This window comes from Taeniopygia guttata, chromosome 30 (genome assembly GCF_048771995.1).
Source record: "Taeniopygia guttata chromosome 30, bTaeGut7.mat, whole genome shotgun sequence".
Lineage (NCBI taxonomy): Eukaryota > Metazoa > Chordata > Aves > Passeriformes > Estrildidae > Taeniopygia > Taeniopygia guttata.
In genome coordinates, this window is record NC_133055.1 from 6,605,741 (window position 1) to 6,630,080 (window position 24,340).

General features: G+C 53.2%; 2 pseudogenes; one reads left to right on the forward strand and one right to left on the reverse strand.

Moving 5' to 3' along the window:
• The window catches only part of LOC140680996 (uncharacterized), a 608,239-nt pseudogene that overhangs the window by 418,689 nt on the left and 165,210 nt on the right, over positions 1-24,340 (reverse strand).
• Positions 5,077-5,194, forward strand: LOC140681021 (5S ribosomal RNA; annotated as a pseudogene).

Here is a 24,340-nt window from a genome sequence, read left to right on the forward strand (position 1 = left end):
GCCCCCAGCCCTGCTCCCGGTCCCGCACCTCTGCGCCCGCTGCTGCCGCTGCCCACCACAGAGAAACCCCTGACATCCTGACCTCCTTCTTTTCCTCTGCTGGAAACTGGGAATTCAAAGTATCAGCTGGCAAATTGTCAGGATAAGACCCTGCTGAAAAACATCCCAATCCTGAGTATTTTTCTGTTCCTCCTCTTTTCCATCATCCTTTTTCTTACCACACACATTCCTCCTGCTGCTTCTTGCATGAACCATATTGCTGCACACTCCCCTTCACCCGATCCCTTCCCAGCACACCAACACCATCCATCCCCTGTTGTCCAAATCCCTTCTCCACTTCCCTTATTGCCCCCCTGGGTGTCCATGTCCTTAATTACCTCTGGTGGAATGTGCAAACTACCTCAGCATTCTCCCAAGGGACCCTTCAGAGACATTTTGGGGTCATCATCCCTTTGGCCAGGACCCCTCCGTGGCTCTCCCTTTTCTCCCCTCCATGGGTGCCCTGCCATGTTCACTGCCCGAAGATCCCAGGGCACTCACTGATGAGATTTTCAGTGCTCTCTCCCTGCTGACTCTTCACAGACCCCCCTGATGTGTCACTCGTCTGTCTCCTGGTCACTCCCGGGTCCCCAATCAATCCCCGGTGCCGCTGCCAGCCAAGGGAGCCGATCACCCAAAGTGGGTGAGGCACCTTCAGCTGCACTCCCTGCCCCAGGGTGTGCTGAACAATTGACATCACCAGAGGATTTTGTCCACAAAGCAGACAGAGGAGTCCTGTGAAATTCATTTCATTCCTAAAAATGGGAGAGGCCATGGGACATTCCCCATGGGATCTCTCCAATTGTTGGAGGACACAGCCTCCTTTTTATCCTAATTCTCCTGGCCACATCTCCCTCTGCTTTCCCCACTGGCTGAAGCACTTGAGGGCTGCAGACTTCCCAATCCACCTACTACATACTCCCTTAATATGCTCCCTGCTTTTATATAGCAAATGATATTCATGGCTCTGTTAAGTCTTTGTTGTTCTTCTGGAAGTTCATGAATAGAGCAGGGCCTTGGCTGAGCAGCAGTCTGTGTCATCAACTGATAACATTTTCTGAAACCGATTCCTTCTCCTGTCACTTACTTACATGAAAGTTGATTGACCCTATCTCCGAGCAGATTCAGAGCATCTGTTTGTAAAGACACTTTGCTCTTGTTCCTTTCATGGGGGTCCCCCGTTTGTGGGACATCCCCCCTGGAGCAGGGTATCCCCTCTTTGCTGCAGCCGCAGCCCTCAGGCAGAGCTCAGCCAATCAGAGCCCGCGGCGCTGATGACTCACCAGTTGCCAGGCAGACTCGCAGCTCCCCGCGTTCCCCACCTGGACCCCACCTGCGCCCCCCCCTCGGCCCCATCGCCCCCGCGAGGGGAATTTGGGGAGGTGGGAGTGGGGCAGCGCCAAGGCCGGGCCCCCCCGCGCTGTCCTGGCGGGAGCGGCTGCAGTGGGGACCGAGTGCGGGCGGGAGCGGCCGAGAGCCCAGCGCTGCCCCAGCCCGACCTGCCCCAGCTCCATCCCTGCCCCTGGGCTGGGATGCTGTGGGTCTGGGGGGGAGAGGGAGCCGGCAGTGGGTGCTGGGCCTGGGGGCAGGAGGAGAAGGGAAGGAGAAGCAGGCTTGAGGAACAAAATGGTCAAACAATGTAGGTGGCAGGAGAGGGTGGGATTGTGCAGGAGAAGGAGGAATGGCCAGAGGAAGAGGAGTGTGAGGAAGAGTAGAGACACAGGAGGAGGAGAAGGAGCAGAAAGAGGAAGCAGCAGAAGGTTCCACCCCTCCCTGTATCTGCAGCCTCCCTCCAGCCCCAGGAGCGCTGCTCCCCCCACATGCAGCAGGTGACTGTGGAGGGGGATCCAGGATTTTCACGGGGTGAATCTTGGTGTTTCTGAGCTTTCGTGGGCTAAATGTTGGTGCTTTGGTTTTATGTGGCAGCTGAATTTTTATGTTTTGGAGGAAGTTTTTGCTGACTTGTGATGTTTGGGAAGTTTTCGATCTGTATCTTGAAGTTTGTGGGATTTTTGGGCTAAATCTTGGTGTTTTGGAGGTTCTTACAGACACAAGATTCCCAATGACTTCCTGAGATGAACTTCGGCAAGGAGGAACCTCCAGTCCAAGGTGCTCTCCTCTTGTTTTTTTCCCCAAACCAGGATTTTTCATTCCCTGGGCGTGTCTGGATGGAGGAGGAGGAAAAGCCCACGAGTTGCTGCAGGAGGAGGAGCTGCAAACCCAGCCCAGGGAGCTTCGGGGAGGAAAGAGCCCCCCTGAGCCAGGAAGGCGGGCGGAGATCCAGCCAGAGCTCGGAGCTGGTGGAGAAGTCTCATGGCAGGGAGAAGCCCCACAAGTGCTTGGAATGTGGGAAGAGTTTTAGCCGGAGCTCCCACCTGATCGTGCACCAGAGGATCCACACTGGGGAGAGGCCCTATGAGTGTGGGAAGTGTGGGAAGAGGTTTCGGACCAGCTCCCATCTCCTCAAACATGAGCGGAGTCACACAGAGGAGAGGCCCTTCCGCTGCCCCGACTGCGGGAAGGGCTTCAAGCAAAACTCCCACCTCACTGAGCACCGGCGCATCCACACCGGGGAGAGGCCCTACGAGTGTGGGAAGTGTGGGAAGGGCTTCAGACACATGTCTCACCTGATTGAGCACCAGGTGATCCATACTGGGGAACGGCCCTATGAGTGCTTGGAATGTGGGAAGAGCTTTGGGCGGAGCTCACACCTGAGAACACACCAGCGCATCCACACAGGGGAGAGGCCCTACGAGTGTGGAGAGTGTGGGAAGAGCTTCTCTCAGAGCTCAAACTTGACCCAGCACCAACGGACACATCACTAAGGGAAGCCCTATGAGTGCCTGGAGTGAGGGAAGAGCTTGGAGTGAGGGAAGAGAGTGAGGGAAGAGCTTGGTGCGCTGCTCCAGCTCCATCCCCCATGGGAGGATCCGGGCTGGATGATCCCCAGTGACCCCCGTTGGGCAGAGCCCTGGTGCCCCCGTATGGGGAATAAAACAGAGAGTAAAGCAATGGAGCTGATAAAGGGGCCCGATATCTGAGGCCTGACTGAGCAGAAACTGTGGGAGACACAGACACAGTTTAAGGCTCCCTGGGCAAGAAGTGACCGAGCAACGTGGTGTGAGACTTTGTGATAAAATAATGTCATGAAGAATCTGTAACCAATGGGAAATTGTTATCAAAAACAGAGCCCTGTATAAGCACCCTACAAGTAAATCCCTGTATACACACCTGGTACACACAATAAAATTGGCTTTGGTCTAATCTCGGATGTCCCCGTCTCTCCCTGGTGGATATCCCTGTTGTGGGTGATCCCCGTTGGGTGGGGGGAAGGTGTTGGAGGGATTTCTTTCCCTTCTCCTCGTGCTGCCGTGGTTTGGTTGGTAATAAATTCCCTCCCTGTGGCCAGGCTGGGTCTGTTGTCCCCGTGCCGCTGCTCGGGGCGGGATCTCTCCCGTTCCTTCTCTGCACTCCCGGGCCTCTCCTCAGCCAATGAGAGAATGCGGTGGACAAGAGTCAGCCAATCAGCGAGAGCGGCGCTGATGACTCAGCAGTTGCCGGGCAGACCCGCAGCAGGCAGTGTTCCCCACCCGGACCCCGCCCTCCCTGCCCAGTGCCGGCCCCGCCGTGGGGTCCCCCCAAGTCCCTCCCCAGTGCCCCCCACAAACTGGGCTGGGTTTAACTGGGAAGCGTTACTGGGAACACTGGGAGCAGGCGGGCAGGGGCAGAGTGACAGCAGGGCTGGGGGTACACAGGACCCCCCAAAATCAGCGTGGGGATGGAGTGGGGGATCCCGGCTGGGCCCGAGGCCACGGGGAAGCTCTGCGGCCGCCGGTGGCTCAGGAGCTCTGTGGGCAGAGAAACAGGGGTGACACCGGGCTGGGGGCCCCAGGTGGAGCACCCACAGTCTTGGGGAAAGGGGACATGACCCCCGGGACCCCCCTTGACCCACTTGCACAGGTAGAAGCCGAGCCCCAGCACCAGGAAGACAAAGCCCAACTCGTAGTCCCTGATCCCCGTCTGCATCTTGCTGTTGGTGGCGTCCCATGGCATCTCTGGGAGGCCTGCAGGCATCAGGACCCCCCAAAACCTCTCACTGACACCCCAAGCCTCTCCAAGCACCCTTGTGATTGCTCCCAGTCCACCCAGGACCCCCTGAAACTTGCCATGATCCCTTCCTCACCTCCCCAGGACCCACCAAAGCCTCTCCCATCCCTTTCAGAATCCCACAACCCCCTTCCAGTCTCCCCCCACCACCCCAGTACGCCTAAACCCTCTCCCAGTCCCTTCTCAGCCCCACCAGGACTCACCCAAATGCTTCCCAGTCTCTTTCCAGCACAACCAACCTCATCCCAATTTCTGCTTTTCCATCCCCAATCTCCATCCAGCTCCTCCAGGCTCACTCTAGTCCCTCCCAGTCACACCCAGTGCCCACCAGGACCCCCAGAACCTCATCCCACCAGCTTCTTCTCTGCTGAATTCCTAGAGGAAGACCAGGCCCAGCTACTACCAGACCTTCAGAGAAAACTCCACCCTTCTAGAGATCACCACTTCAGCAGCATTTCATCTGCCACTCCAGGAGGAGCAGCCACCATTTTAACTGGACTACTACCAACACCCTGACTCCTCAGGGCGTCAGGTTTCTGCCTCCATCACTAGTTTCATTTGTACTGGTTGCATTTTTAAAATTATTATTTTTATTTAGTTTTTTTCCTGGTAAAGAACTGTTATTCCCATTCCCATATCTTTGCCTGAGAACCTTTTGTTAAATTGTGGTAATTCGGAGGGAGGGGGTTTACCTTTTCCATTTCACAGGAGGCTTTTGCCTTCCTTCACAGATTCCTGTCTTTTCAAACCTAGACATGGGCCTTGTTTTTTTTCTATCCCTTGTGTGTGTGTTGTGGGCTCGGGTCTGGATCTAGATTTTCTTGTGGGCAGGGCTGGCCCTGTTGGCCGTGCGGAGCCCCCGTGGTTTTCTGGGCTTGTGCCAGAGCGTGTTGGGGTGTGTTGAAGGGCGCTGCTGAGGGGCTGCCAGGTGTCTATGGCACACCGCCCTGAGAGCGGCCGGTCTCGTCTGATCTTGCAAGCTAAGCAGGGTCTGGCCCAGTTAGTACTTGCATGGGAGACCGCCTGGGAATACTGGGTGCTGTAGGCTTCTTTTGCTGCCTGCTGGCCAGAGGGCCTCTGGTGCTTGGGTTTTCTTGGGCAGCCATGGCGAGGGGCAGGAGGGAAGGGGCAGGCATGCCTTGTGTGGTTTTTTGTGCCTTGTGTGTGTGGTGCGGGCTCAGGTCTGTCTCTTGATCCCTTTGTGGGCAGGGGCGGCCCTTTTGGGCTTGTCGAGCCCCTTTGGGGTTCTGGGCTTGTGCCCGGAGGGTGGTGTGGTGGGCTGAAGGGCGCTGCTGAGGGGCTGCCAGGTGCCTGTGGCACACCGCCCTGAGAGCGCCCGGTCTCGTCTGATCTCGGAAGCAAAGCTGGGTCGGGCCCTGCTGCTGCTGGGGGCAGCGAGGATGACGTCGAGGATGACGTCGAGGATGAGAACCTCTTGCTCCACCTGACCACCGGCAGGCTGAAGATGGTGGACTTTGATTCTGACATCTCCTTTAAAGCCAGGCTCCACAGGGAATTTGCAGATGAGTCCACACACAGGGGATGCTCCCAGATTTGGGCATTCCACAGCCTGGCCGGGAACCAAAGGTTCCCCCTTTGCTGGGGCGGATGCAGTTGATCCTTCAGTCGGCTGCCAGGCTGCTTTTGGCAGGGCTGGGGGCATGGGCTGGGGTGGGTACGAAATGGGAGTGGGCTCCTGGCCCTGCCAACAGCCCCCAGCACCCACCGTGCCCCGGGCTGGGGCTGGGCTGGGGCAGCCAGCCCGACACAAACAAACCCCCACGGTGGGAGCAGAGGTGGGACTGCAGACCCTGTGCAGGGGCTGCTTTGCTTTGCAGGCAAGGAAGGGCTTGGGCTGCTCCACTGCCCTTGTTTGCTTTGGGATCACCATGGGGGCAGTGCAGGGGAAGGGAGAAAGCCTGGGCTTCCCTCACCCATGGTGGGTTTTTCCTTGGCATGCAGGGGTTGGGCCTTCCTCAAGCCTCTGACAGAAATAAGATTTTTGACCTTTTTTCTTGTTTCCCTATTTGTCTGTAATCTATTTTCAATAATTTGTTGTTAGTTTTTATAGAGGAAGCGTTCCAGGTGTGGTCCAGTCTGGATCGGGAAGTGCGGGGCACCGCGGGCGGCTGGGACAAGGGGACAGGAGCCTTCAGCTGACGGGTGGTTTCTGGTTTCTCTCCTTGCAGCCGGGCTCTGCGGGTGCTGAGGCTGCTCTGGGCTCTGCCAGGGCCCTGCTGGAGCTCAGCACCAGGCTGCAATCAGCCAAAGGAGAAATGGGGTGCCCTGCAGCACAGACTTGCTTGAGCATTTCAGCAGCACAGCTCAAGTTTGCAGAGTGTACACCTCCAAGGGAAAACATGCCACCCCACAAAAAATAAACTTGTTCAGTAACTTCTGAAATGAAATCAATCTGGGATGACCCCAAATGACTTTTTGCAGCTTGCTCAAGGAGTAGCTCAGCCCTTCTCTGAACTGTTCTCTCCCCCACCTGCCTTTTACTTCCCAACTGCTCCCTCTTTTCCCCCAGTGAGTTCCCAGCCCATTCCAGTCTCCATCACACTGTTGCCTTCCTTGATGCCCCTTGCCATGAGAAAGGCCGAGCCTCAGGCTTAGGGACTCATCCTGTCACTGGCTGTAGTAGTAGGGACAGGCGAATGGAAGATCTCGGGATGTGACGGAAAGAGAGACCCTTCCCCCTTCTCCCTGCTTCACGTTATCTATTAACCCCAAAGCATGTGACCACACCTAACCCAGTAGTTTTCCACTCCCGACTAACCCTAGAGACCCCACAACCCTCCTCTGATGTAGCAAAGACCCCCAAGACTATTTAAACCTATGAGATAAGATAATAAAGGCTTTCGACCGTCCACCACACTGGTGCCAGCGTGTTTTGTCGTTAGCCCGAGTGGTCCGGACAGGCCGGGCCACCATGCTGCTCCTTGGAACCAGGTTGCCGTTGTCTTTTATAAAGGCAACACTGGCTGAGGAGCAACAATGTCTCAGAGGTCTGGTGGGATTTTAGTGTCATTCAGAGCTGCTCTCCAGCCCTCAGCTCTCCTCACTGCTGAGTTCCCACTCCCTTTTCCTCATCCTTGCAGCAGGATGAGCTCTGTGAATCCCCTTGAGCCTCCCCACTCTTCCCAGCCCACGCACCCACCCTCAGTTAGGCTGAAGCTGCAGCTTCTCTGTCCCCTCTGGCACAGCAGTGCAGTCCCCTGTGCGGGGAGCCCCAGCCCCAGAGCACAGCACTCAGCAGTGCAGTCGGGGCTGGAGCAGCTGCCCCGCAGCCCTGGCTTGGCTCTTTGTGGCAGGGAATGCTCCCTGTGTGCAGCTGTCCCTGCAGGATGGCCCCAGGGCAGAGCCCAGCCGGGCTCCCCCTGCAGCCCCTGAAGCTTGGGGCAGACAGTGGTCCCAGAGCTGAGGTTCACGGGGAGCACCCGGAGCTGTGCCTCGCACTCTGTTGCCGTGTCACAGTCTCGTGTGCAGGGGCAGCTCCAGGGCCTTCTTCCTCTTCCTCCACCCAGGCCAGCTTGGGCACTCTTGGGGGTCTCTGCTCCATGTCCGTGACTGGATTTGTGGCTACTTGCAGGAGAGATGCCTCAGAAAACTCCGAGTCAGCAAGTCCTGCTTTCGTGCCTGGAAGGCACCTTCAAGAGAGAAGCCCCAGGAAGGCTCAGGACAGCAAGTCCTGCGCTCTGGTCTCGAGGGCTCCTGCCACAAGGACAGGAGACTCCTGTCAAGGATGGTGCTCTGGCCTCGAGGGCACCGGCAGCAGGGATGGGAGATGCCTCCGGGGCACCAAGTCCCACACTCTGGCCTCGAGGGCACTTGCAGAAGAGAAGCCTCGGGAAGGCCACGGGTCAGCAAGTCCTGTGGTCTGGCCTCGAGGTCAGCTGCAGGAATAACACCTAGGAAAAGCTCTGGGTCAGACACGAACGAGTGCGCTGTGTGGGGGCTCCTCACAGCACTGCTCTGTCCCATCCTGTCCTGTCGCGTGCTCGGAGCACTGTGGCGTGCTCTTGTCACCACCAGCTCCTGTGTCACCACGTGTCACAAAGGGCCCTTGGACACCCAGCTCCGTTCCATGCTGCAGCGTGTCACAAAGGGCCCTTGGATACCCTGTCCCGTTCCATTCCACGGTGGCCATGCTGCACCGTGTCACAAAGGGCCCTTGCGCATTCTGCCACCTGCCCTGGGGCCACACCCAGCCCCCCAGAGTGGCCCAGGTTGGAAGGAATGCCTTGCCCCAAGTGTGTCAGGCAGCCCAAGAGGATCTTTAGGAATGGCTCAGACCATCAGCAAACGCTGCCCTGCTCTGCAGGCTCAAAACAGTAGGAGCCCCCGCAGCTGCCGACGAAACCACGGCGGGAAGGGCATGGGGCCCTGCACAGAAGCTGGCACGGCCTCCTCGGGACACGTCCCACATGGTGGCCATCCTAAGCACGGCCGTGTGACACAGACCAGGAACGTGTGGGCCAGGGCAGGAATGCTGCTCTGAGCCTGGGGCCCGGGGAGCGCTGACACCAGCAGGTGAGGCAGAGTCCCTGCCCAAGCAGACCTGCCACCCCCGAGCCCTGGCAGCGCTGGTGCCCGTCTCCTGCCCCAGAGACCTGTGCCCCAAAAGGGCTTCTGTGCCAGAGGGAGCCAAACCCACGTGCACTGGGGGCTGTGCTCCTTCCTGCAGGGGCTGTTGGCAGGAGCACCTGGAGCAACTGCTGGCAACACTTGGTCTCTGTCAGAAGCTCTTACCCCATGCTGAAATTATTTTCTCTTTGACGCTATTACCTTCAGCACAAAATCACCTTAACAGCAAAGGAACAGAAGAATCTGGCAAGTAAGAATCCTCAGTTCAGGAAAGTTTTATTCCCATTGCACAACTCAAGTAGTTCCAAAATGGTGCAAACTTCCCAAATTAATTGTGATGGCCTGAGGAGATGAAGATTTGGAATTTTGCTTCCCATCTCAAAGCAGCAACTCATTTGCCTTAACCTCATCCACTGAGGGTCACTTTACACAACATAACACTACACACTTAAAGGGCAAAACCAAGGGCCATTCTTTGGTTTGCAAATGGTTTTCTATGAAGGGATGATAATATCCTAACTTTCTTAAGGAATAAAAGCTCTGAGTAGAAGGAAAAGGGGCTAATTCTCCCTCTGGCAGAGATATCTAAGTGGCCAGTAAAGTACAGCTCTCCCCCCTTGTTCCCTGCAGGAGAATCAGGACCATTAAGAGGAAAAGTCACAGATATTCACAGATATACAGAGCTGAGCCCTCTGTAACCAAAGCTGTGCCAAAGCACAGATGCTGCCTTCAAACTGACTCAAATTCCAGCCTAGACCTCTCACCTTCCAGACAACTCCTTCCCCAACACCCCACCAACACCACCCCCCTAAACTCCCACACAAGCCCTCAACAGCCCCCCAGAACCCCCAGCTGTCCCCGTCCCTCTGCAGAGCTTTCCCACCCTCCAGCAGACCCCCTGGTTTCCTGCACGTGCCGTGGGATGGCACTCAGGAGGATCTGCCCCAAGGCCTTCCCTGGAGCAAGCTCAGGCTGCCAGGCCTATGGATCCTGGATCATCCTTCCCTCTGAGCCTTCCTGTGCACGGCTCTTCCATTGGCACATCTGTGCTCAGCTGGGACTACTCTGCTCACCCAGGGCTGCTGGTAAAGGATGGAGAGCAGCCTGGCAAGCTCTTTCTCCAGCTCCCTCTGTGCTCTTGGGGAAGGCAGAACCTTCCACAGGAAAGCAACTGGTGCCACAAGGAGTGGGTGGCATCAGGCAGCTCTGGGGAAGCCCCTCAGGAATGCTGTATCTTGAGGGAACACTGTTGGCCTTGACCTGTTGGCACCTGCAAAACTTCAAATCTGCTGCCTCAGCTTCCAGGGCCTCTCTTGGCCAGCATCCTGACGTGGATGCAGGACGGCTGCCAGGCCCTGCTGGGACCCAGCGGGACAGGAGCGGCTGTCTCGTGCCCACGCAGCACCCGTGACACAGCCAGGGCCATCCCGAGAGCAGACAGACACTCACGGGCCAGCAGAGAGGAGCAAGGAGCATTGGGCTCCTCTCAGGGTATCTCAGCTGGGCTCGCTCCACAACACGCCCCCATTGGAAGGCCTGCTGATGCCCAGCTGCCAGAAATGCCTCCCTTGTGCTCTCCAAGATGCACAGGGAGAGCCAGTGAGCAGGACATTTGGGAGGCAAACCTTCCAAGCCTTTTCTGAGGCCAGGCACACACCAAGATCAGCCAAGACTCTCCACCACACTGCCTGGCCCACCCAGCCCAGCTCTGTGCTGGCCCTGGGCCACAGCAGCTCCCAGCAAGCAGGAGGCAAATGCATCTTGCCAAGAGCTGAAACACAGCAGACAGGGAAGATGTGAAACGTGAGTGTGTAAAGGCCTTTTAATTCACAGCTTCCACTGAGAGCTTTGGGGCTCACAGATGGACAGAGATGGTTCTGCTCACCCCTCTGTCCAAAGGGGGGGTAACACACGCTGCTGCAGGTGCTTGGGTTGGTCTCTGCAGGTCCAGGTGGATGCCAAACCTGCTCTTCACAGCCTTCTCCCTTCCCCTGCCCCTCTGCCAAGTGCAGCGGGCCTCAAGGACTGAAAGGAGCACAGAGAGCCAAAGGGGGACACTTGCACCTGCCTCACTGGGAGCTCCCTGGGAAGCACTTTCCTTGAGAAGCAAGCCCCTGTCCTCCAAATGCATTTCCCCAAATGTGCAGCTTTTCTGCTCAACACCAACACACCCTTAGGAAACGCTGGCAAGGCTGAAGGCCTTCATGTCCTTTCAGGACAGGCACTCCAGCTCTAGCTCCTATTCCCCCAAGTGCCTTTCCAGGTGGAGGCTCAGACGTGCAGCCCCAGGCCCTCTACAAACACAAGCTGCTCACTGCCTCTTCACCTGCCTCAACTCCTGCCTGCGCCCACGGCACCAAGACCAGGCTGTTCCCAGCCAGAGCCCAGAGCCCTGCTCCCGCAGGACGCTCTTGCCAGCACCTTCCAGGCCTTTCTGCTGTGCACACAGCGCTTTTCATGCCTGCTCCCAACAGGCTCTGGAAGGCAGAGCACAGCCTGGCTGCCTCTGCCACCAGCACAGCCCAAACACAGGCGGAGGAAGCAGCAGCAGGGGCTGTTTTGTGGCCATGCCCTCCCTCTGCTCTCACTTGCTTGGCTTTCTGACTGGCTCTGAGCCTGGGGCTGCCATTCCTCACTTGTGGGCACCAGAACCACAGCCGGGATCCCGGCACTGCCTGACAGCGCTCCGGGCACTGGCAGGGTCGCGCGTCCCAGTCTGGGGCACCGCGCTGCTGCTTCCTTTGCCCTCAGGCACACCCAAAGCTCCCTGGTAAGCCCGGATGGTCGCTGGTTCTGCCCTCTCCCTGATCCTGTGCAGGGATGGAGCACTGCTGAGCTTTCAGGAAGCTATTCCTGAAAACTTCCAGAGTTCCAAGCTCCTTTGCCCTCCGTGGAAGCTTGCCATGGAATCCCTCACAGATGCCTTCAGAGCATACTCAGCTTGGCTCTTCCAAATTCCAGGAGCTCCAGGCTGCTCAGCAAGATCTGCAACTCCACAGGGTTGTGGAACTGCACCTTCAGCACAGGCACCTCTCCAGCCTGATCTGCCCTCGTTCCTCTGTGTGTGTGCACAGAACACGGCGTGGAAGAGAACAGCAGCAGGGGCCTGTGTGTCCCAGGGCCCGGGATTTGCGCCGCTTCAGCTCCACAGAGATGCAGGTAAGGGGGAGAAACCAAACTGTTTATTAACGGAAGGGAAAGGGACGGGATGAGATGGGGGCCAAAAAAAGGGAATGGGCAGCGTTTGAGGGCTGGAGGGAGGGAGCTGTCAACAGGGAGGGGGAAGGCAGCAGCTATGGGAGCTTGCAGCAGGCACAGCTGTGGCCAACATCAGGTGTGCCTGGAGCTCCAGTGACATTGAGTCCTGCTGCTCTCTTCACTGTCTCCTGGTACTCTGCTTGGGAGCCTGGTTCTCTGAATCCAGCAGATGACCTTAGTTCTGCACATTTTTTCAAAATATTGCCTGAGTTTCCAGGTCAGTGGAGGATGGGCTGTCATCTTCGCTCATGGCTTGAAGGGCTGGAAGATAGATAAACTACCACAGTCAGACTCCAGGGGCTGTGAGACACCACAGAGATCTGTGTAACATCACAGGGGCTGCATTAACATCACAGATCCTGTGTGACATCACAGAGATGTCTGTGTGACATCACAGAGATGTCTGTGTGACATCACGGAGATGCCAATGTGACATCACAGAGAGCTCTGTGACATCACAAAAAGCTGTGTGACCTCATAGGGTCAGTGTGACATCACAGTGATGTCCAAGTGACATCACAGAGAGCTGTGTGACGTCACAGAGATGTCAGGGTGACATCACAAAGAGCTGTGTGACATCACAGAGGTGTCTGTGTGACATCACAGAGACATGCGTGACATCACAGATGTGGCCATATGTTGGTGAGCGTGTCGCGGGAAACAAGCTTCATGCTGTCATGATCAACAAGTTTCAGTTTATTGGAGTCGATTACAGTTTCTTTATACAAGCACTAATTAGTTCATACATATTGCAAAAGCGAAGCTCAGGATTGGTTACCTTTCTATTAACACATATATCTCTTTGCGATAAGCCTTGCAATTACTGTTTCTTTATACTTGATTACTTTACTGCATACTAAGTAATATTTCATTTTTAATGAGACACCTGTATGCTCAAGGTTGTTAGGAGATGTCTGTCTCTCAAAGTTGTTAGGAGATATCTGTTTCTCAAGGTTGTTAGAAAACATCTGTTTCTCAAGGGCATAGTTTTCATGCTACAAGTCACGTATTCTCACACTCTCATCAACTTAACCCTTTCATGTCCCTTGTTACGCAGCCATTCTTCAGCTAAACTCTCAACACTTCCCCTGTTTTCTGTATAAGCAAGCAAGGATGTGTTCCGTTTTTGTTCTATAATTGACATTAAAGTCCTTTGCAAGCACTGAAATACACACGGCAATACAAGCATTAAAATCACTATAACTAACAATCCTATTATCATGAACTGCAAAAGGTGTTTAAGCCACCCCGTAATTTTCCATGATTCAAATGATAATCCAAAAAATGTATCATCCCTCTGTAACACCTGAACATGTTGCTGCAAATGCTGAATTTTCTTGTGAATAGATTTGGAACTATTTTTCAAATTCATACAGCACATTCCTTCGAAATCTTCACACCCATGCCCATGAGCCAATAATAAAAAGTCAATAGCTGCCCGATTTTGCAATGTTGCATGTCTTACGGTATCTATGTCTGTGGCCAGTATACTTAATAGCTCAGACGTGGCATTGGCTTGCTTGCCTACCCAACATTGTAACTTCTCTAACTGAAAAAGAGCATGTCCTGCAGCAAGGCCGGGCATAAAAAGAGAGGCAACCACTTGCTCCGCGCGATTAAACAAATTTACATTATCGTCACAGGAAGCATCAATGGTTGAGCGCTTTCGTCGTGTGGTGGTTACCTGTCTGGTATTGCTATATAGGCCTAGCAGAGTGCTCTGGCTAGGGAGTGCTATTGTGAGACGCCCAAACGTACAAGGGCCTCCGGTGGGCCGTTGAGGAATGCCGCTGAATGCTCTGTCCCCACAGATTAAAAAGATTCCGGGTGGCAATCGGCGAGGAATTGTTGTACCTGGGTCTGTTTCTTTTCGAGCTATAGACTGACACCAAAAGGAGTGATTTTGCCAATTTTCCTGTTGCGGGGTAATATTCGTTGAGAGTGTTATATTAAACCAAGCACCATTGCCTTCATTGCAATCACATTTGCTGGAGTTAATATACATGCATGAGGCAGCATGGAGCGAGCCCAATATCTCTAGCTCGTCGGGCTTGCCACTATAAGGTAATCTATCATCCCACGAGTCATATTCTTCAAGGCAGGAGCTAATATTGTTTTTACAGTGTCTGGCCGTTCGGGTTGTGACTAAATAAGAGTACTCTGTCTCATTAAGTGGTACGCCAATAAGGCAGGTATGGAAGGGGGATTCAGGCTGGGCTAAGGACACACAAAAGTCTGTTCTATTTAGCTGTCTTGCTAATGAAATCCATACGTTCTGCCTAGGAAATAAGGAGTTAATGTTGGGATGTTTTACCGTAGTAGTTCTTGCGACGGTTATTAATTTTAGTAAACCTACGACAAGTATAATCCCATTGATTGGGTGGCACCTGCCACTGAATTGGTATACGAACTTCATGACCACAACAAGAGTCTAAAATGCATGAGCATCTGTCTCCTAATATCTTTTTGACTATGTGGCGTACCTGCCACACCAAATCTCTAAGCTCTAGATCCTCCCTGTTTTCTATTCTGGCTATACTGTTCCTTATAGTATCTCCTGTTAACGCAGTTAATGCTTGCTGCGGCGTTTCCCTATGCCAGGCAAAATTACAATTAAGGCACCAAAGTCCGTTGCTAAGAACCCGTTGAAAAACCCACCAGTTACTATTACAGTTCCCACAATAAATTTTTACCCACGCTTGGTGATTATGTGCAAAGCAAGCTAAGCAAGCAGTTTGGCAATGGTGTAAAAAGTCTCTCTGTAAAACTGGGAGAAGCATTTCAGCTACTTCTTGTGCAGTTTCGTATAAAAACTTGATATTAAATTCCTCTTCAACTTCTCGCAGGATCGGTGCCAGCACTTTCTGCAGACGATATTTCCTCCTCTGCTCTGGACTGTTCATCAATAACTGCTGGTCGCGTCCACCTTGCAGGAACCCACAAAGTGCCTGTTGGTGTAGAAACACATAAGTAGCCTCTGCCCCAGTATACAACCTTAGCTGGGCCTTGCCAGATTCCTGTCTTCGGGTCCCGATACCTGACCACCGCTTCAGGCCCAGGCTGTTTCAACGGGGAAAAATGTGAAATCACAGGCAGCACCTCGCTGTTTCCAAAAATACATAAATGATTAAGCACAAACAAACATTTAAGTAGTCTATCCTGTATGCTACTAATGTCAGAATATTTTTCCAAATACTGTTTAAGGGTTCTATTTGCTCTTTCCACTATTGCTTGTCCAGTAGGTGAGTTGGCAATCCCTGTAACATGAGCAATGTTCCAAAACTGCATGAAACGAGCTACACGCTTGCTACAGTAGGCTGGACCATTGTCTGTTTTGATTTTCTGTGGGGTTCCCATGACAGCAATACAACTGTGCAGGTGCCGTTCTACATGTATAGCCCGTTCGCCAGCCTGTGCAGTAGCCCATATATAATGACTATAAGTATCTATAGTCACATGGACATACTTAAGGCGGCCAAAGCTGGGTACATGAGTAACATCCATCTGCCATATCTCATTAGCATGCAGGCCCCTTGGGTTGACTCCCACACCCAGACCCATGCCTCTGTTTTGATTACTACAAATTGGACAGGTTTTGGCTATAGCTCTAGCTTCTTCTAAGGGAATCTGAAATTCTTTCTACATGCCTTTAGCATTCTGATGGAAAATAGCATGGCTTTCCCATGCTAATGACTGCCTAGGAAGTACTGTTTGATGAGAAAGCGAGACTAGCTTATCAGCCTTGGCGTTTCCTTCTCCTAACCCTTCGTCCCATTTATGACTACGAACATGGATGACCGAATATGGTTCAGTTCTAATTCTGAGGGCACGTTTTAGTTGAAGAAACAGTTCATAAAGTCGCTGATTCTGTACTTCTCTGATAGTAGCATCCTCAATCCTTGATACTACCCCCACAACATAAAGCGAGTCTGATACAACATTCAATGGTTCATGCAAGTTAGTTACAGCCCAAATGACTGCCAACAACTCCAAAGTCTGCAAATTGTCCTCTGATGTTGCCTCTAATATTTGTTGATGCCATTGTTGTCCCTTTTTCCAGACTACTGCCGCCTTCCTGGAGCGTTTTCCAGAGTCTGTGAAAGCCGTAGTGGCATCTGGAATGGGCCTGTCTTCTCTGAGGGGTTTCTGTAGCCAGCTCCATTCTCCTAGCTATCGCAAAGGTTTCGGTATAAGGGGACCGGTATTGATTTGTGCTGCAGATGACAATAATGCTTCAGCCAGGGCTGTGGAGTTTAAAAGGTACCAATCTAACGTGGCCTTTTCTATGGGCAGATTAATGTCCGTTGGTTCCAGGCCACTGATTTCCAGAATGCGGATGCGTCCTTTTTTGATCAGCAATGCCAAATTTTCGATTTTTGAAGTTATAGTTTTTCTTTGTTGCAATGGAGGTGACAGCCATTCCAGTACTGCTGTCTCCCCTGTTTTCTCTAACTGCTGAGTAACAGCTCCTAGTAGGTGGTCTTCAGTATTCCAAATTGTAAGATGCAGGGGGAGATCAGGGTCAATCCTTGTGACAAATCCTGTAGATATGCAATGCATAATTTTCTGAAGTGCATCTTGCTGAGCTTGGGTGAGATGAACAGGGGCACAAGGGTCGGTGCCTTTCAGTAGCGGACGCAATTTGTCTAATAAGATATTAGGGATGCCGGTGACTGGCTTCAGCCACTGTAGGTCACCTAGAAGCTTTTGGGCCTCATGCAATGTTGTTATTGATATTTGTATGGAAAATTTTTGAGGCATAATCTTCTGTTCTGTGATTGTCCACCCTAGATACTTCCAAGGGGTTGACATCTGAATTTTGTCTGGAGCTACTACCAAGGAAAAATCTGCTAGGATCCTTGTAGCATCTTCGAATTGTGAGGCTGTAAAGGGTTCTCTTTGAGCGAGCAGGATGTCATCCATATAATGGTAAACAATGGTAGCAGGCATTTTTCGTCGTAGTGGTTGTAGTGCAGCATCGACATACAGTTGACAAAGTGTAGGCGAGTTGCGCATTCCTTGTGGTAGAACTGTCCACTCAAATCTTTTGTCAGGTTCTCCATGGTTAAGGGCAGGAAGCGTAAATGCAAACCGTTTGGTATCATTAGGATGCAATGCAATGGTAAAAAAGCAGTCTTTCAGGTCTATTATAAGGATGGGCCAGTCTTTTGGTATCATAGCTGGGTTAGGCAGTCCAGGTTGAAGCGCTCCCATGGGTTCCATTTGATTATTTACTGCTCTCAAGTCGTGCAGCAGCCTATACTTTCCGGATTTCTTCTTGATTACAAATATTGGAGTATTCCAGGGACTGGTGGAGGGCTTAACATGTCCTTGTTGATATTGTTCCATAACCAAAAGGTGTGCCTGTTCCAAACTTTCCCGTTTTAGAGGCCATTGCTTAACCACAACAGGTTTATCAGTAATCCAAGTAAGTGGCAGTGGGAAAGTCCAAGCAATGACCATTACTGTAAAGGGTGATCATTAGTGAGGACAAGACCCAGTTGAGCAAGAATATCACGGCCAATTAGGCAGTGAACAGTAGGTGGCAGTGTTGTTATAGAAAATGCTGTCGATGCTTGTTTCCCTTCAATCTCGACTGTCAGTACAGGGGTACGATTAGCCAGTGTCATTCCTCCGATGCCAGTGACAGTGGTTGCTGAGGGCTGTATTGGCCAGGTGGAAGGCCAGTGTGCAGGATCAATTATACTCGAGTCAGCACCTGTATCGAGGAGTCCCTTAAGTGTGATACTGCGTCCTTGATAAGTCAGACGACAGGACTTCTTAGGTCGAGTATTGAGGTCTATGGTGAGCAAGGTTAGGCCTCCCGTAGATCCGAAGCTCCCTTCATTCCTGGGCTCTTGTGTAAGGGACATTAGTCCCTTGGTCATTTGAGGCAACGGAATCAATTGGGCTAGTCTCTGCCCTTTGGGTACTTTCACGGGGGGATACAGAGTATGGACCATAATCATAAGTTCACTTTTACAATCAGAGTCAATAACCCCCGGCTCAACATACAGACCCAGAGTAGTAGCAGAGAAGCGACCAATTATCAAGCCCCCTATTGGCTGGCCATTTATAAAAATAGGGCCAAAAAGTCCAGTGGGAACCTTATGCAAGTGAGTGGAAAGGATGTCAACATCTACTGAGGCTGCCAGGTCCAAGCCGAGGCTCCCGGTTGTTGCTGGTTTGAGTTGTCGGGGGGTGTTGACAGTGCAGCTGCCATTTGTGTCCCTGCGCGGCCGCTGCTCACGCTGTTCTTCGAGTTTCCCTGCTTCCTTCGACAAGCAGTGGAGTTGTGCGTGTTGGATTGGCATTTATTGCACCATACTCCCGTAGCTCCACATTCTCGGCGGATGTGACCTACATTTCCACATCGGTAGCACTTCATTCGATTGCTGCCAGCGTTGGTCGAGCGGGGGTGTGCGGCTGCCGCTTGGAGGGGAGCAAGAGCTGCCATGACTTGATTTTGAGAGCTAATAGTTTGCTCACACAGGGCTATGGCTTGTTCCTGTAATCCCTCTCCTATTTTCTGCAGAGCATTTACTAAAAATACCTGGGGGCCAGTCGGCATAGAGGCAGCCTTTTCTAATAGGTCCTGCACCTTCCAATCCCCCGGGGTCGAATTAATCAAGGCTCTAGTGGTGGGATTGCCGTTTTGTAGGATGCATTGTCTTAGCAGGGCGTCTTGCATATGATCTGGTACTCCCGCTTTAGACAATGCATCCATGATCTTATCTACAAAGGCACCAAGGGGCTCGTCTCTACCCTGTTTGATTCCCATATATATAGGTATCCCTCCCAGGGTTTTAACTTTATCCATCGCTCTTTTGGCCACTGTCATAGCTTCCCTGAGTTTGTCGGGTCCTAAAGCTGCTTGGGTCTCAACTCTCAGAAATGCGCCTTGCCCTATTAGTTCATCAACCGTGATCCCTGTCAAGGCATCCCCCTGGGCCCTTGGGAGATTTACACTCAATGCAGCCTCCTCTCTCCAGTGCGCTTCAAACAACAGTCGTTGATGTGGGGTATAAATCAATTTGGCAATGCCTCTGATATCTGCAGGCAACAGCACTTGGGCATTAAACATGTAATCGAGCATCTGTTTAACCGGTTCACTAGAAACTCCATAATTCCCCACTGTGGCACGCAACTGGGCCAGCATTTTCCAATCTAAATTTTGCACCTGTGCCTGTTGCCCACCCCCCTGCGGGTTAGGCGTATAAATGACTGGAAACGCTAAGGTCTCCTGAGCTGCTGCAACAAGATCAGCGTCCCCCTTTTCCATCCCCTCACGGGCGAGCGTGCTCCAGATTTCACGTCTCTCCCTGGCCATGGCCTCCGCGAGGTCAGCTTCTGCCCCAGGGACAGGCTCCTGGCTACTGAGAGAAACAGTTGCCCGAGGTGGGGGAGGGGGGTTGTGGTGAGCATTCCCGGGGATCGCGATACTCGGCGGCTCGGCGGGGGGGGTGGATGGTACGGATGAAGGCACATTAACCATCGTAAAAAAGGGGGGATTTGGAGCACTAGGATCTGCCGGTAAACCGTAATCGCGATTACGCTCTTGTGCTGTCTTTACTCCCTCAGCTGCCCTTTTTTCCGCTTGGAACATTAACAACTCATTGTGAATTACTTTCCATACCTTGCTCATTTTCTTTGCGGGTTTATCATCGTCTAACGTAAATTCCCACAACTTATCCCCATATTTTCGCCATTCCCCTAATTCATGTACAGTATGCGGGTCTGAGAAAAAGGAATACGAGGCTGCATGCTGCAATAAAGCAGGGAGATCTTTATCTAAATCAAGCCCCTTAAATTGCCTCCATCTGAGAAAGGAGGTGAAAAGGTCATATGCTGCTTGCCTATCCATACTCACGTCAGCGCTGTTGCAGCCCCTCCAGGCTTCGGCAGCACGTATCGGCTGAGCTCACCGCTGTGGTCACTCAGGGCGCGGCTCCAGGTAAAGCTTAATCGCCGTCCGTCTAGCTGCGGGACCCGAACCCAACGCAACGTCTCACAGATCCAGGCGGGGGGGGGTCCCGTCTGTTCGGGCGCCAATTGTTGGTGAGAGTGTCGCGGGAAAACGAGTCTCATGATATCATGGTCAACAAGTTTTCAGTTTATTGGAGTCGATTACAGTTTCTTTATACAAGCACTAACTAGTTCATACGGATTGCAAAAGTGAAGCTCAGGATTGGTTACCTTTCTATGAACACATATATCTCTTTGCGATAAGCCTTGCGGTTACTGTTTCTTTATACTTGATTACTTTTCTGCATACCAAGCAATATTTCATTTTTATCGAGACATCTGTATACTCAAGGTTGTTAGGAGATGTCTGGCTCTCAAGGTTGATAGAAAACATCTGTTTCTCAAGGGCATAGTTTTCATGCTACATGTCACGTATTCTCACACTCTCATCAACTTAACCCTTTCGTGTCCCTTGCTGCGCAGCCATTCTTCAGCTAAACTCTCAACAGGGGCATTCACAGGGCTTCCCTTACCGGTGCCTCCGTTGGTGTTTGGTCAAGTGAGAGCTCCTGGAGAAGCTCTTCCCACACTGGGGACACTCGTAGGGCCTCTCCCCAGTGTGGATCCGCCAGTGCAGGAGGAGATTTGATCTGGCCTGAAACCTCTTCTTACACTCGGGACATTCGTAGGGCCTCTCCCCAGTGTGGATCATTTGGTGGGTGATCAGTTGGGACCTTTGGCTGAAGCCCTTCCCACATTCCCCACATTTGTATGGCCGTTCCCCAGTGTGGATCATCTGGTGGTGGATCAGGTTGGATCTCTGGCTGAAGCTCTTCTCACATTCCCCACACTCATAGGGCCTCTCCCCAGTGTGAATCCTCTGGTGGCGGATCAGGTTGGATCTCTGGCTGAAGCTCATCCCACACTCCCCACACTCGTAGGGCCTCTCCCCAGTGTGGATGCACCGGTGGGTGATGAGGGTGGAGTTTTCCTTGAATCCCTTCCCGCAGTCGGGGCAGCAGAAAGGCCTCTCATCCGTGTGAATCCACAGGTGCCGGAGGAGATGGGAGCTGGTCTGAAACCTCTTCTGACACTCGGGACACTCATAGGGCCTCTCCCTGGTGTGGATGCGTTGGTGGGTGACAAGGGCAGAGCTGCAGCTGAAGCCCTTCCCACACTCCCCACACTCGTAGGGCCACTCCCCAGTGTGGATCATCTGATGCCTGATCAGGTGGGAGCTCTTCCTGAAGCTCTTCCCACACTCCAAGCACTTGTAGGGCTTCTCCCCATTCTGAAGCTTCTCAGGGACCACCAGCTCTGAGCTCTGGCTGAAGCTCTGCCCACCTTCCTGACCCAGAGTGGGCCTTTCCTCCTCAGAGCACCCTGGGCTGGGTTTGCAGCCCCTCCTTGTGTGGGATCTCCGGGGCTTTTCCTCCCTGTTGGATTCCTGTGCTGTGGAGTTGCTCAAAATGGCGTCTTCCATGAGGTTGTGCCGCAGGGATTTGTCCTTCCTGGTCTCCATCCTCAGCTCCTGCTCTGGGGGAGGAAGGACAAGGAGAGGATGGGATTTGCCTCCGTGCCACAGGGAAGGGAAAGGAGATCCCTCCAGTGCATCCCCGGCAGGAGGGCACCGGCAGCGGGGCTGTCCTGCAGCCGGGGGCCAGGCTGGGCTGGGAGATGGAGCAGGAGAGAGGAGGAAAGGGGCACTGACTTCCTCCTCACCTGCTTCGGTGTCCTGGGACATCTTTTTCTTCCTTGCAGCCTCCCAGGGGCTGGGAATGGAAAATCCTGGTTTGGGGAAAAACAAGGGATGAGTACGCTGAGTTTGAGGGTCCCTCTGTCCCAGTCCATCCCTAGAAGTCCCTGGCCACCTGGGCTCCATAAAAACCTCCCAAGCACCAAGAGCCAGCCCTGAAAAAGCCTCCCAGGAGTTCCCCGTCCCTGCTCCCTCCCCTTTGCTGTTCGGGGCTCCCCCCTGTCCCAGCTGCTGGGGTCACACTTGGATTGGGGGTCCCCCTTCTCCTCGCTGCCCGCCCTCCCCAGGCTGCCGGGAGTCCCAGCAATCCCAAAAGCTCCCCCCTCTTGGCTCTCCCCATTTAGGGTGCTGGGCTGCCACGATCCGCTGGTACAAGTGGGGGTCCTGATGTTTCATTTTACCCATCTCAAAGTGCAAAGGACACACAGCAGGGGGACTTCCAATATCACTGAAAGCAAATGCACCTTTTATTGATGCCCTCAGCAGATGGGATAGAAGGGTTAGGAAGGAGATAAAGGATAGAGAGACAGAGAAAGAGGGCAAGGGGAAATAGCTACCAACAGAGAGACGAAATCCTCGTGGTCCAGCCAACAGATCTGTATTGTCACATCGGGGAGAATCTCAAAGTCTTTGGTTAACTCAGGGGTCTATTATAGTTGAGGGAGCAGGTACAGGGCAGTGGAGAATAAGCTGAGAACAAGCACAGACAGTGCAGTTCCGAACTGGACAAACCAGTCCCGGCAGCGAGCAGGACCCATTGTTTCAGGACTCCTTGCCATGGGAAACCAGTCTTGGTCCAGCGATCACACCTGAGGGAACACTTGGCAGACATCCCGCTTCCGTCAGGCCAGCGCCCTGTGTTAGAATTTTAAGGGTCTCAGTCTCAGCCCGTGGGAGGGGGCCTCAATCTCCGTCCTTGATGGTGGTCATGAGGCAGATGAGGGATCTTCCATGGGGGATCACCAAAGCTGAGAGGTGGGGAAATTAACCCCTCATTAACCCTGTTGTGGTGAGTGGGGATTGTGCAGCAGGTTTAAGTGTACAGAGCACGCCGCTCCTTGCCAGGCCCTGCCAGGAGCCGTGCAGCGTGGCAGCACAGCAAACACACCTGCAAACAATCACCTGGTGAGAATCCACCTCAACCAGGCCAGAACTGCACTCAGGGTCTGCAGGGTCTGAGTCTCTGTCCTTGCAAAGGTCGTGAGGCACATGAGGGAAACTTTGGACTATCTCTTACACCATGGACACCTGGATGAGAGGGACAGTTCTTTTCCATAGGAAGGAAAGCACAGAGCCACAGGGCGTGGAAGGCAGGTGAGAGCCTCACTGGGCCAAGGCCAGCCAAACTCGTCAGTAATGGCAGATTTTGTCTGGGAGCAATCTTTGGATACAGGGAATTTTGGAAGTGGAACCCCAGTGTTGGCCATGGGTGGCTGGAGTAGCAGGACAGGTCTTTCCCATAGGAAGGAAAGCATGGAGCCTTCCCCAGTGTTTTGGGGACAGATGGGAGGTGAGCCTTGTGAAACCATTGCAAGGCAGACTTGTCCTGGCAATATTCCTATAGGAACAATCCCTGGAAATAAGGAAATTTGGAGGTGAAATCTGAATTCTTGCCATGTTTGCCAGGAGGAGAAGGACAGATCTTTTCTACAGGAAGGAAACAGGGAGCCCCAGTGTTTCAGCAGCAGATGAGAGGCAGACCTTGACATTCCAAGATCAGCCTGACCTGATCCCCCCCTCCCCACTCCCCCTGGGAGGCCAAACCAGTCTGACCTGTTCCAGGTTCCCTTGGTTCCATGGGGTCTCGAAGTGTCATAATGATGCATTGATTCCATGGGGTCCAGCAGTGTCCCAATGACTCCTCTGTTCCATGAGCCCTGCAGTGTCACCCTGTACCCTTGGTTCCACACAGCCCTACAGTGCCACCAAAGCCTCCTGGTTCCATGAGGCCTCACAGTGTCACAATGATTTACTTATTTCATGGGGCCTCATAGTGTCCCAATGGTCTCCATGATCCCATGAGTCCCCTCAGGGTCACAATGGTCTCCTTGGTTCCATGGTGCCCCACAGTGTCACAGTGGTCCCTTGGTCTCACAGGCCCCACAGTGTCACAATGGTCCCTTGGTCTCACAGGGCCCCACAGTGTCACAATGGTCCCTTGGTTCCATGGTTCCTGTGCTGGTGCATTCCCCCCTCCCCTTCTCAGGCCGCCCTGCCAGCTGAGAAATGCTCGCTGGGCCTCGGCCTTGGCCAGCAGCCCCTGGGCTCAGCTCCTCTGGAGCTCATCACAAACCCTGTCTGCTCCAGGCACTGCTGCTGCCCAACCAGCTCCTGGCTGCTTTAGGAGCAGCCCTGGTGTCCTAGGGTGACTGTTATGGTGTTTGTATCTCCAATCGTGTGTTCTGTTTACGTTTGATATTATGTTCTGTGCTTTCAGAACTGACTCTGAAAGTGAAGGTTTGTTTTGCCGTGTTATCATCTGGTTCACCTCCCCCCATGGTCTGCTGTCTAGAAAAGGCTGGTGCTGGCTGGCTGGCTTTTGCTTTGCTTGCTTGCTTGCTTGGCTTGCTTGCTTTGCCTGCTTTCTTGCTTTGCTTCCTAGTTAGGTTAGCTAAGCAGTCCAATTCT